We start from the raw sequence: 13,439 nt of genomic DNA, 5'->3' as shown, positions 1-13,439 counted from the left end.
ATGGGTTTACACTTGTATAGCATTATAAGTATACATAAAATAATTTTTAACATGATCAAATAATATAAATTGAACATGCAAGTGTATTATACTGCAGGTTGAGTATCCCATGTCCAAATATTTCGAAATACGGAAAATTCTGAAATATGGAATTTTTTGAGTGAGACTGAGATAGTGAAACCTTTGTTTTCTGATGGCTCAATGTACACAAACTTTGTTTAATACACAAAGTTATTAAAAATATTGTATTAAATGACCATCAGGCTGTGTGTATAAGGTGTATATGAAACATAAATGAATTGTGTGAATGTACACAAACTTTGTTTAATGCACAAAGTTATTAAAAGTATTGGCTAAAATGACCTTCAGGCTGTGTGTATAAGGTCAGTAGCGGATCTTGCCATGGGCAAGCAGGACTTTTGCCCGGGGCGCTGCCTTCCGGAGGGCGCCGCACCATGGCAAGATCCACTACTGCTGTGTCCCCCTGGTTCCCTGCTGTGAAGGCGCCGGCGCCATCCGGAGGGCGCCGGCGCCATCCGGAGGGCGCCGCACCATGGCAAGATCCGCTACTGCTGTGCCCCCCGCTGTCCGCTGTGTCCCCCTGGTTCCCCGCTGTGAAGGGAACTAGACGCTACGCATCTAGTTTCCCTTCGTGGAGAGGACCTTTGCTGTGCGGTGCACCGCACAGCATTGTGGGACTGACAGACGCTAGGGGTCATAATTGACCTCTAGTGTCTGTCTATGGCAGATCCGAGGAGAGGAGAGGAGCGGCACGGCGCCGGCGGAGGTCTGCAGCAGTCGGGAGCGGGGATAGTAAGTATTCTTTTTTTTTTTTTTTCATTTTCAGCGGTGCTACTCTACTGTACAGGGGGCATAACTAACCACGCCCCCTGTATGAAGCCACGCCCTATTTCCCACCCGGGGCGCCAAAAGGGCAAGAACCGGCCCTGTATAAGGTGTATATTAAACATAAATGCATTCTGTGCTTAGACCTGGGTCCCATCGCCATGATATCTCATTATGGTATGCAATTATTCAAAAATACGGAAAAATCTGATATCCAAAATACTTCTGGTCCCAAGCATTTCGGATATTGGATACTCAACCTGTATCATAAAATAATAATTTTAGCTGCTCTAAATATGAATAATACTAATGTGAGTAAAATGAAACATTTACTTCCATGTTTGCTGTATGTAAATTTAATACAGCGAAAAGTAACTTTCAATACCATTTTGAAAGTAAAATGTTTCTAAACATGTTTGTCTACATGGCTAAAGTTTGAAGTTTCTTGACTTGTTTTTAAGATTGAAAAGAAACAGCTTTCGGACATGTGTTTCAAACATTGAGGAAATCTGATCCCAATCAATCACCTTTCAGGTATACATATGAAATACTTTGCTGTAGAACATTTTTCTCCCATCTAAAAGCACTTGTTTTTTTTGCACATCCGCCATAATGGTGGAAATAAGGCGTCAGTTCAGCCTATGTTTTAATGGCCGGCCTTTTCCTTGTTATACAGGGAGAGAACATTTGTCATTGTTTCAATCAATCTTAAAAAAAACAAACAAACCCAAAATCCTAACACACAAAGTGATATATAATAGACACACTTGCCTACCCTCCCGGAATGGCCTGGGAGGCTCCCGAAAATCAGGTGGCCCTCCCGGCCCCCCAGAAGGGTGGGCAAGCCTCCCGTTTTCCCTGTCAGGCTCTCCACTCCCCCCCACGGCCATCCACAGCAGAGAACAAGTGGGCGGCCGAGGGGATCCGATGACACGATTCACGCTGAATCGCGTCATCGTAGCTCCAACCCCCACTATACAGTGCCTAGTTTCTCCGTACTGTATAGTGGGGGGTTAGAGCCACAATGGTGCGATCGTGATGTCACCCCCCCCCCCCCCCCGGACTGCCCACTTCCCCGTCACTACGCCCCTCGGATGGCCCATCATGCCGCCAGCCACGCCCCCATGTGCCTATATTGCTGCCTCCTCCCGGAGGAGGGGGCAGCAAGGTAGGCAAGTATGGAAATAGACCAGGGGTATGCTATGTGTGGCCCTCCAGATGTTGGGAAACTACACATCCCAGGATGCACTGGCACAGTTTTACTGTTCAGTAATACTAAAACTGTGGCAGGGCATGCTTGGATGTGTAGTTCCACAACATGTGGAGTGCTGCACATTGCCTACCCCTGATATGGACAGTCTCCATGTCCACTCACTCTCCACCTACAAGATTGCATACACACACACTAAAGTTAAGTTTATCAGAATCTAATTAACCAAATTTGTTTGGAGGAAAACCATGAAAATATGGGTTGGACATACAAACTCCACACGGATAGGGCAGTGGCTGGGAATTGAACCCATGACCCCAATGCTGTGAGACAGTAATGCTAACTGCTATTGGGCATCAGTGCAGATTTCATGTTGTGTCTATAGATTTTTTTTTTTAATTAAAAAATGTAAATACAAGGTATATTATATTGGTATCTGGCCTTACACACCTCAAATGCAACTTTTCTTTATTTTTAGGCTGAAATTGCTGAGCGATTTCTGGAGGATGTGACAGAACAAGAAATGGTGTTATTTATTAATGTGTACTTGTGCTTGACGGATAAACATCTCCATGAATGTCAGTCATTATTACGTATTCAGAAAGACGGTCAGAGACAAAGTTTAAGTGATTGAAAAAACTGAACTACAGCAAGACTTGGATTGTTATTTGTATAGTCTTGCGGTAAGCGGAAACATTCCAATATCACAATGACAACCAGGAACGCCTACAGCTGCTTCACGGCCAGAGAGGAAAAACAAAATGGAGTGTATCTGCAGGAGTAATAAATGACAGGACTTGTTTGTGAGCATCATGAATATTTTTTTCCAGGTGGATGACTAAATGTTCTAGAAGACACTGCCAAATACACTTTTCTGCCACAAGGGATGAATGCATAATGCCCCTGTACCCAACCTTTGCTGATCTCTACATCCCTATGTTATTCTATTTTGCAGAGCTGTTTCTGTGGTACACTACACACTATCTAGCAGTTTATATGGAAGGAATAGTTATTTGCATCGACAGAACGCTCGGGCCGGGCAGCATGAAAACGAAGCAATCATGCCATCATTCCAATGTTTAAATGATGCATAGGATTTTATAATGTAAATGTGGAAAAACGATTTTTATCACACATGCAAGCAGAATTTAATTTTACTAGTATTGCTCTAGCTTATAAAGTTGCTTAGGACTTCTGCACATTTGTTAGTAGATTCCAGAGTTCAAACATTATCATTTACCCGTTATGGCACAATCATCCCCGTCACTTTGCAGGGCTGGATGCAGTTCATCCAGAAGGGGAACCTGCGGTCTGCTGCAGCTATTGTTTGGGAGCTGCACTGCACTTGCATGGCCCATGGACATTTAGAGAAAATCAGAAGATTTAGCCACACTGAGATCCACAACAGGAAAAAAATAAATAAATTAATGTGTTCAGTACTCAAACACTGAAGATAACAAAGAACAAAGATACAGGGAGATGATCCGAAACACTTTATCAAAACAGGTGTGTGCTGATTTTTACCATTGGCTCAGCCAGAATGACGTTAACCAGTGCTGTGAGCAAAATGGACTTGAGATAATAAAATGAGCTAAATCTGACTTCCTATCTGAACTGAATCAAAAGTACCTTTAAAAGTACTCAAGATATCAAATAAATATTGACTTTTTATTAGGGTTGTTTTTTTTTTTTTGTAACACAAATTTGAAAATAAAAAATAAAAGTTTGTCCAGCCCATAGAAGATACTGACCTATTGATGGCCAGAAGGTGGGACAGATAGACAACCAAATATATATATATATATATATATATATATACACACACACACACACACACACACACACACTATTTCAAACCCGGCACTCCAACAGGGCAGCTGAACCCTACTTACAGTACTTGCTTGTGTGCCCTCCTGGGGTAAGGCAGCCCCATGTATAGCAGAAAGAACAAGGTGGCGCTCCAAGACTGATAAACAAATGAACTGTAGTGCACAACACAAACAGCACTGCTGTTTGTGCACTAAAGTTCATTTATTTATCAGTCTTGGAGTGCCGCCTTGTACTTACTGCTATATACATAAATATATATATATATATATATATATACATATACATACACACACACATTGTACTGACAGAGTTGTTCAGCTGCAGTGCAAACATCCAAACCTTTTCATCATGCATTCATTATTTCTCCACATAAACCCGAGCAAGTGGTTTGGATTTTGATCAGGGAATATGAACCAAAACATGGCACAGTGATTGGTAAATTTAGTTGACACTGTCTACCCAAATTAATATCCCGACACATGGCGAACTTCACCTTTGATATATGATTAAAAAGTATAATAGATCAATTCACAGCTTTTCAATTAGACAACCCTTAAAATGAATTACGAAACTACATATTCTTAAAAATGGGTGTGATAGAGGATGCCAGCAGGCGGGATGCCAGCGGTCGCATGAGTGACACTGGTACCCCAACAATGAAAATGCCGACAGGGGTAATTATTTAACCCCTCCAGTCCCCTACCCTAACCCGCATGGGGTGGCAGCTATGGCTAACCCCACTCTAGTTCCTAACCCCAAAAGATCACCCCAACGAGTCCTAACCATCACCCCGATACATACCTTCGGGATGTCGGCTGTCGGTGTGCCGGCACCAGGATTCCGAGTGTTGTCGGGATTTTAGCATCGGTCACTGACCGCATCCCACTTTTAACACTGTTCAAGTTTTATTGTTGGTTGTGTCTATATTTCTATATAAAAAATTATGTATATTTCTTTTAAGAAAAGATGCACTTCCAAAAACATTAACATGTTATTGTAATAAACTATATATATTTTTTAAGGCTTTATGCTTTTTGGTTACCGGTGCTTTATTTTTATGACAAAATAAAAAATATTGAAATAAGAGTCATGTATATTCTTCTTTGCAAATGAAAACAATTTTACAGGATTAATTTACAATTGTTTAATATATATGACCTGTTTTTGGGAAAACTCACCTTAAAATGAAATTTCCAGAGATTGGCTAGTATGTTGAAGCATTGGTGAGTATGTTGGAGTATGTTGGTGAAACAGAATGTGCTACTTGTACTGGTCACCCTAAGAAATAAATACTGTTCCATCCGTTCCATGGGTAATATTCAAGGTTGTAACAGTTTCATTTTATTTTAGTTCTATTCATGTGATGGGAGTTTGCAAATACAGTGTTCGCTAGCATTTCACGGAAATGGTAGGGGTGAGGGTCAAAAGCTAACTTCAAAAAGTGGCTGACTGGAATGTCAAAGCTTTGGAATCATCTGTAGTCCAGATCTTTGGCATTCACATGTACAGTAGGGATGCCCATCGATGGTACAATTGATGGATAACCTTGATGGTGTAAAACCATCTGGAAGGAATCCATTGATGGTTTTACCCATCGACTGTCACCCCTGCATTACTGTATAGTGAAATGCGGTCCAATAAGAGCCCGGGGGCATGGCTTCGCGGGTATTAGGGGGCCGGGCTAAGCTCTGTGCCCTGACAGATAAGAAGAAAAAAATAATAATTCGGCAGCAGTGAACTATCGATGGCGGCAGGGCCGGACTGGGACCAAAAATAGGCCCTGGCGTTTTTGAAGCACACAGGCCCACCTCGGTGTCAGCATCTGACTCCTCCCCTTACTATTCCCGACTCCTCCTACTTCTTAGTCTATGCTCTTACAAATATAAATTAATATTATAACAACATACAAGTGTACATCATTCTGTATTAAAATACACGCAACCATTGGTTGAAGTGGAAATGTTGAAGTGGGGGTATGGAAAAATAAAGGTTGTAACTAAGCGCGCGTGTTCCAGAAAAGGGGCATAGACACGCACGTGCCCCATTCACTAAAATGAGAGCGTCTGTGTGCACTCCTGGCGGGGCTAAGCGGTGACCAATCAGACAGAGAGTGTCCCATAGAGGTACTGTGTGCGCGCGGCGACAAAAATATGGGTGTGGCCAATTAAAATGGGACGTGATACACAGACATATTTCCCCAATAGTGCAGTGCCAGATCCACAATTGCCCCCACAGTGCCAGGTATACAAATGCCCCCACAGTGCCAGGTATACAAATTGCCCCACAGTGCCAGGTATACAAATGCCCCCACAGTGCCAGGTATACAAATGCCCCCACAGTGCCAGATCCACAAATGCCCCACAGTGCCAGATCCACAAATGCCCCACAGTGCCAGATCCACAAATGCCCCCACAGTGCCAGGTATACAAATGCCCCCACAGTGCGATATACAAATGCCCCCCACAGTGCCAGATATACAAATGCCCCCACAGTGCCAGATCCACAAATGCCCCACAGTGCCAGGTATACAAATGCCCCCACAGTGCAAGCCAATTGCCCCCACAGTGCCAGGTATACAAATGCCCCCACAGTGCCAGATAAACAATTGCCCCCACAGTGCCAGGTATACAAATGCCCCCACAGTGCCAAAAATATGGGTGTGGCCAATTAAAATGGGATGTGATACACAGACATATGCCCCCAATAGTGCAGTGCCAGATCCACAATTGCCCCCACAGTGCCAAGTATACAAATGCCCCCACAGTGCCAGGTATACAAATTGCCCCACAGTGCCAGGTATACAAATGCCCCCACAGTGCCAGATCCACAAATGCCCCACAGTGCCAGATCCACAAATGCCCCACAGTGCCAGATCCACAAATGCCCCCACAGTGCCAGATCCACAAATGCCCCCACAGTGCCAGGTATACAAATGCCCCCACAGTGCCAGATATACAAATGCCCCCACAGTGCCAGATCCACAAATGCCCCCCCCCCAGAGCCAGATCCACAAATGCCCCACAGTGCCAGGTATACAAATGCCCCCACAGTGCCAGCTAATTGCCCCCACAGTGCCAGGTATACAAATGCCCCCACAGTGCACAATTGCCCCCACAGTGCCAGGTATACAAATGCCCCCACAGTGCCAAAAATATGGGTGTGGACAATTAAAATGGGACGTGATACACAGACATATGCCCCCAATAGTGCAGTGCCAGATCCACAATTACCCCCACAGTGCCAGGTATACAAATGCCCCCACAGTGCCAGGTATACAAATTGCCCCACAGTGCCAGGTATACAAATGCCCCCACAGTGCCAGATCCACAAATGCCCCCACAGTGCCAGATCCACAAATGCACCACAGTGCCAGGTATACAAATGCCCCCACAGTGCCAGGTATACAAATGCCCCCACAGTGCCAGGTATACAAATGCCCCCACAGTGCCAGATATACAAATGCTCCCACAGTGCCAGATCCACAAATGCCCCCCCAGAGCCAGATCCACAAATGCCCCACAGTGCCAGGTATACAAATGCCCCCACAGTGCCAGCCAATTGCCCCCACAGTGCCAGGTATACAAATGCCCCCACAGTGCCAGATAAACAATTGCCCCCACAGTGCCAGGTATACAAATGCCCCCACAGTGCCAGGTATACAAATGCCCCCACAGTGCCAAAAATATGGGTGTGGCCAATTAAAATGGGACGTGATACACAGACATATGCCCCCAACAGTGCAGTGCCAGATCCACAATTGCCCCCACAGTGCCAGGTATACAAATGCCCCCACAGTGCCAGGTATACAAATGCCCCCACAGTGCCAGGTATACAAATTGCCCCACAGTGCCAGGTATACAAATTGCCCCACAGTGCCAGGTATACAAATGCCCCCACAGTGCCAGAACCACAAATGCCCCCACAGTGCCAGATCCACAAATGCCCCCACAGTGCCAGGTATACAAATGCCCCCATAGTGCCAGATCCACAAATGCCCCCCCAGAGCCAGATCCACAAATGCCCCACAGTGCCAGGTATACAAATGCCCCCACAGTGCCAGCCAATTGCCCCCACAGTGCCAGGTATACAAATGCCCCCACAGTGCCAGATAAACAATTGCCCCCACAGTGCCAGGCGTACAAATGCCCCCACAGTGCCATAAATATGGGTGTGGCCAATTAAAATGGGACGTGATACACAGACATATGCCCCCAATAGTGCAGTGCCAGATCCATAATTGCCCCCACAGTGCCAGGTATACAAATGCCCCCACAGTGCCAGGTATACAAATTGCCCCACAGTGCCAGGTATACAAATGCCCCCACAGTGCCAGGCATACAAATGCCCCCACAGTGCCAGATCCACAAATGCCCCACAGTGCCAGATCCACAAATGCCCCACAGTGCTAGATCCACAAATGCCCCCACAGTGCCAGGTATACAAATGCCCCCACAGTGCCAGATATACAAATGCCCCCACAGTGCCAGATCCACAAATGCCCCCCCAGAGCCAGATCCACAAATGCCCCACAGTGCCAGGTATACAAATGCCCCCACAGTGCCAGCCAATTGCCCCCACAGTGCCAGGTATACAAATGCCCCCACAGTGCCAGATAAACAATTGCCCCCACAGTGCCAGGTATACAAATGCCCCCACAGTGCCAAAAATATGGGTGTGGCCAATTAAAATGGGACGTGATACACAGACATATGCCCCCAATAGTGCAGTGCCAGATCCACAATTGCCCCCACTGTGCCAGGTATACAAATGCCCCCACAGTGCCAGGTATACAAATTGTCTCACAGTGCCAGGTATACAAATGACCCCACAGTGCCAGGTATACAAATGCCCCCACAATGCCTGATCCACAAATTCCCCACAGTGCCAGGTATACAAATGCCCCCACAGTGCCAGGTATACAAATGCCCCCACAGTGCCAGATATACAAATGCCCCCACAGTGCCAGATCCACAAATCCCCCCCCTTCCCCCCCAGAGCCAGATCCACAAATGCCCCACAGTGCCAGGTATACAAATGCCCCCACAGTGCCAGGTAAACAATTGCCCCCACAGTGCCAGGTATACAAATGCCCCCACAGTGCCAGGTAAACAATTGCCCCCACAGTGCCAGCCAATTGCCCCCATAGTGCCAGCTAAATAATTGCCCCCACAGTGCCAATTGCCCCCACAGCAGTGCTGCTGCTGCTGCTCCTCCGGCTGGGATGTGACTGTCAGGAGCTGAGAGCGCGCCAGCGCGGCTATGTCTGGCGGCGTGTAGCGGACTTCAAACCAGCCGCCGGTTCGTGAGCCAATCAGAGCTCTCGGACCGGCGGCTCCTGATTGGTTGCCTGTCCGCGAGCTCTGATTGGCTCACGAACCGGTGGCTGGTTTGAAGTCCACTATACGCCGCCAGACATAGCCGCGCTGGTGTGCTCTCCTCCCCTGACAGCTGAGACACGCTGCCGTCGGACTGAGCAGCAGCGTGTCTCAGTGAGCGCTGGACTGGCCCACGTGGCCATCGGCCCTTCTGGCATTTGCCAGAAGTGCCAGATGGCCAGTCCGCCCTGGATGGCGGGAAACCATCTGGTTCTCCCCCATCGATGGTAAAAGTATTCAACATCGGTTATAGACCATCGATGATTTCAAATCATCGATGGCAATGTACAGTAGTGGTGCAAATATCTTCTCAACAAAATATATGCATTAAGCTTGGTGTGAATGGCTTGCTGTACATTATAAAGAACATAGAAAGATTTGCAGCTTATTACAATTTGCTTGCACAATAAAGCATGAGTGGCACATACAAGCAGCTGTACAGCAGTTGCAGGCAGCCATTGAAGCTAGATTTACCACCTTAGGTTAATGCTAGTTTGTGCATCTGCAAGCAGAAATTAGTGCTGCCCATTGCTTTTCTGTAACTGTCGTTATTAGTATAAGCACTGTACTAGCGTCATGCTAGGAGCAAGAGATCTTTCAGAAATAGGCTGCCCTTTCCCGTATGCAGGGATGGCCCACCAGTTATGCCAAGTATCCTGGTGCATAGAGCGCCAACCAGCAGAGGCACCGTGAGCAACTTCTTGCAGTCCCCAGCCTGTCAATGCTGCCGACGAGTGGCCGCAAGTGTCTCCCATGATGCCACCTTGGGTCATGCAAAACTTTCATCCCAGGATGGGTGTCGGGACCCCAGGCTGCGATCAGCACTGCATCCCTCTCAGCTGGGAGCGACATGCGAGTACAGCTCCCACTGAGTGACTCTCGGAGTGTCCTGTGGGTGTACTTTAGTGCATGTGTGGACTGTGCCCATTGCCCTCTCTCCCTCATTACTGGCTGCCACTGTGTTAGCATTTCCCCTATGTCATAATATAATTGTTTGCCTAACACTAAGAGGTTATGGGCCCTATACATTGGCCGATGTGTCTGACAGCCAACGGACGATCCAGCGGCAAGAGCACACGGGAGAGGGGTGCGGTGGTGACGGGGGGAGTGAAGTTTCTGCACTCCCCCTGTCACCCGGCCATATAGCACTGCATGCTAATATGGACGAGATTGTCCATATTGGCCTCCATGCAGAAATGAGCCGGCCCCAACGATGAATGAGCGCGGGGCCAAGCATCGTACATTGTTGGTGCATACACACAAAGATATGAACAATATCTCATTAATTAATGAATGAGATCGTTCATATCTTTCAGTGTAATCGGCCAGTGTGTAGGGCCCATTACTCTAATGCAGATCTCACCTCAAAGTTTTGTGCACACATACACACATTAAACATAACATTTTATATATATATATATATATATATATATATATATATATATATATATATATATATATAATGGGGTAGAGAACAACGACAGCACTCACTTGGCATAAACTCACAGTACAACAGACGTGCTTCTACTTTTCGGTTTTATTGCAAAATAGTCATCAGGATGATATTGTACTGTGAGGCGTTCTCTAGCTTTGTGTGTCCCGGAGCACAGAGGGAACTTCTTGAATCCCCTTGATGAAATCCCCACAATAGGACGAAACGCGTTGGAACAGCGACCTGCTACCTACCCCTCGGGTCATGCAATCCTGAACGTGTGCTACCTGCATTTTTTAAACAGATGAACTGCCTTATATAAATAGATCACTGTACGTCTGACACATATGCGAGACAGAGATTTGCTGCCTACTCTCTGGACTCCCCTCTTGCGGACAGATAAGCTGTTTTTATTATTTAATTCTGTACGTGTGCTACCTGCATTTATGGACAGATAAATTGTTTTTTATTAGATTCTTGTATTTCTGTTACCTGCATTTGTGGCAGGATTCTGTTTATTAAATTTGTTACTGTTTTTTAACCTACTCTTTGAATAATTATTGGAATATGCAAAATTCCTAAATCTTTGAGCTGCTGTAAAAAATTATTGGTTTCAAAAACAGTACACACTATGTTGTTCTTATCTCTCTTTCACATGCCCTGCTTCTAAGAGTCATCAGCCTGAAAGTATCTGAAGCTAAGTTGCTAACTACCATTTTTATTAATTTCACCTGAATGCACAGGTCTCTGTACCGACACTAGTAGGCGCTTTTATTTACTATATTTTTTCATTTTTATCCATATACTGTATAAGAGCTGCCACTCATTTTCACATACGAGATGTGTTGTGTAAAAGGGTTTTGGGAATAAGATCATTCCGATCCCTGTGTTCTAATAGATTCACATAGGCGCTGTTCTCCAATTTTCCTCCCATATTATATTATATATATATATATATATATATATATATACATATACATATACACTGCTCAAAAAAATAAAGGGAACGCTTAAACAACACAATGTAACTCCAAGTCAATCACACTTCTGTGAAATCAAACTGTCCACTTAGGAAGCAACACTGATTGACAATCAATTTCACATGCTGTTGTGCAAATGGAATAGACAACAGGTGGGAATTATAGGCAATTAGCAAGACACCCCCAATAAAGGAGTTGTTCTGCAGGTGGTGACCACAGATCACTTCTCAGCTCCTATGCTTTCTGGCTGATGTTTTGGTCACTTTTGAAAGCTGGCGGCGCGTTCACTCTAGTAGTAGCATGAGACGGAGTCTACAACCCACACAAGTGGCTCAGGTAGTGCAGCTCATCCAGGATGGCACATCAATACGAGCTGTGGCAAGAAGGTTTGCGGTGTCTGTCAGCGTAGTGTCCAGAGCATGGAGGCGCTACCAGGAGACAGACCAGTACATCAGGAGACGTGGAGGAGGCCGTAGGAGGGCAACAACCCAGCAGCAGGACCGCTACCTCCGACTTTGTGCAAGGAGGAACAGGAGGAGCTCTGCCAGAGCCCTGCAAAATGACCTCCAGCAAGCCACAAATGTGCATGTGTCTACTCAAACGATCAGAAACAGACTCCATGAGGGTGGTATGAGTGCCCAATGTCCACAGGTGGGGGTTGTGCTTACAGCCCAACACCGTGCAGGACGTTTGGCATTTGCCAGAGAACACCAAGATAGGCAAATTCGCCACTGGCGCCCTGTGCTCTTCACAGATGAAAGCAGATTCTCACTGAGCACGTCACAGACGTAACAGAGTCTGGAGACGCCAAGGAGAACGTTCTGCTGCCTGCAACATCCTCCAGCATGACCGGTTTGGCAGTGGGTCAGTAATGTTGTGGGGTGGCATTTCTTTGGGGGGCCGCACAGCCCTCCATGTGCTCGCCAGAGGTAGCCTGACTGCCATTAGGTACCGAGATGAGATCCTCAGACCCCTTGTGAGACCATATGCTGGTGCGGTTGGCCCTGGGTTCCTCCTAATGCAAGACAATGCTAGACCTCATGTGGCTGGAGTGTGTCAGCAGTTCCTGCAAGACGAAGGCATTTATGCTATGGACTGGCCCGACCGTTCCCCAGACCTGAATCCAATTGCGCACATCTGGGACATCATGTCTCGCTCCATCTACCAACGTGGCGTTGCACCACAGACTGTCCAGGAGTTGGCGGATGCTTTAGTCCAGGTCTGGGAGGAGATCCCTCAGGAGACCATCCGCCACCTCATCAGGAGCATACCCACGCGTTGTAGGGAGGTCATACAGGCACGTGGAGGCCACACACACTACTGAGCCTCATTTTGACTTGTTTTAAGGACATTAAATCAAAGTTGGATCAGCCTGTAATGTTTTTCCACTTTAATTTTGAGTGTGACTCCAAATCCAGACCTCAATGGGTTAATAAATTTGATTTCCATTGATAATTTTTGTGTGATTTTGTTGTCAGCACATTCAACTATGTAAAGAACAAAGTATTTAATAAGAATATTTCATTCATTCAGATCTAGGATGTGTTATTTTAGTGTTCCCTTTATTTTTTTTTGAGTAGTGTATATATATATAAAAATGTCCTATGTAGCGTGACATGAATAAGGGGCATTACTATATGGTGGACTATAGAATCAGGGGCACTGCGTGTGGTGTAATGTTAATAATATTGTGCTACTGTGTAGCGTAATTTGAATTGGGGGTACTATTGTGTGGCCACGCATCTTCATTGTGAGACCACACTCCT

At 46.0% G+C, this 13,439-nt stretch overlaps 1 protein-coding gene across 1 annotated transcript in view; it reads left to right on the top strand.

The window, feature by feature from the left end:
* APELA (apelin receptor early endogenous ligand) overlaps positions 1-4,928 on the top strand; it is a 28,911-nt gene extending 23,983 nt beyond the window's left edge. The window contains exon 3 of the mRNA XM_063946511.1: positions 2,535-4,928. The gene's annotated coding sequence lies outside the window, so the exon portion shown is untranslated. The remainder of the gene's footprint in view (positions 1-2,534) is intronic.
* Positions 4,929-13,439: the final 8,511 nt, after the last annotated feature.

The sequence above is a fragment of the Pseudophryne corroboree genome, chromosome 1, assembly GCF_028390025.1.
Source record: "Pseudophryne corroboree isolate aPseCor3 chromosome 1, aPseCor3.hap2, whole genome shotgun sequence".
In the NCBI taxonomy this organism is placed as follows: Eukaryota; Metazoa; Chordata; class Amphibia; order Anura; family Myobatrachidae; genus Pseudophryne; species Pseudophryne corroboree.
Note: the sequence above shows the minus strand (reverse complement) of the source record. Positions and strands in the feature narration are given on the sequence as shown.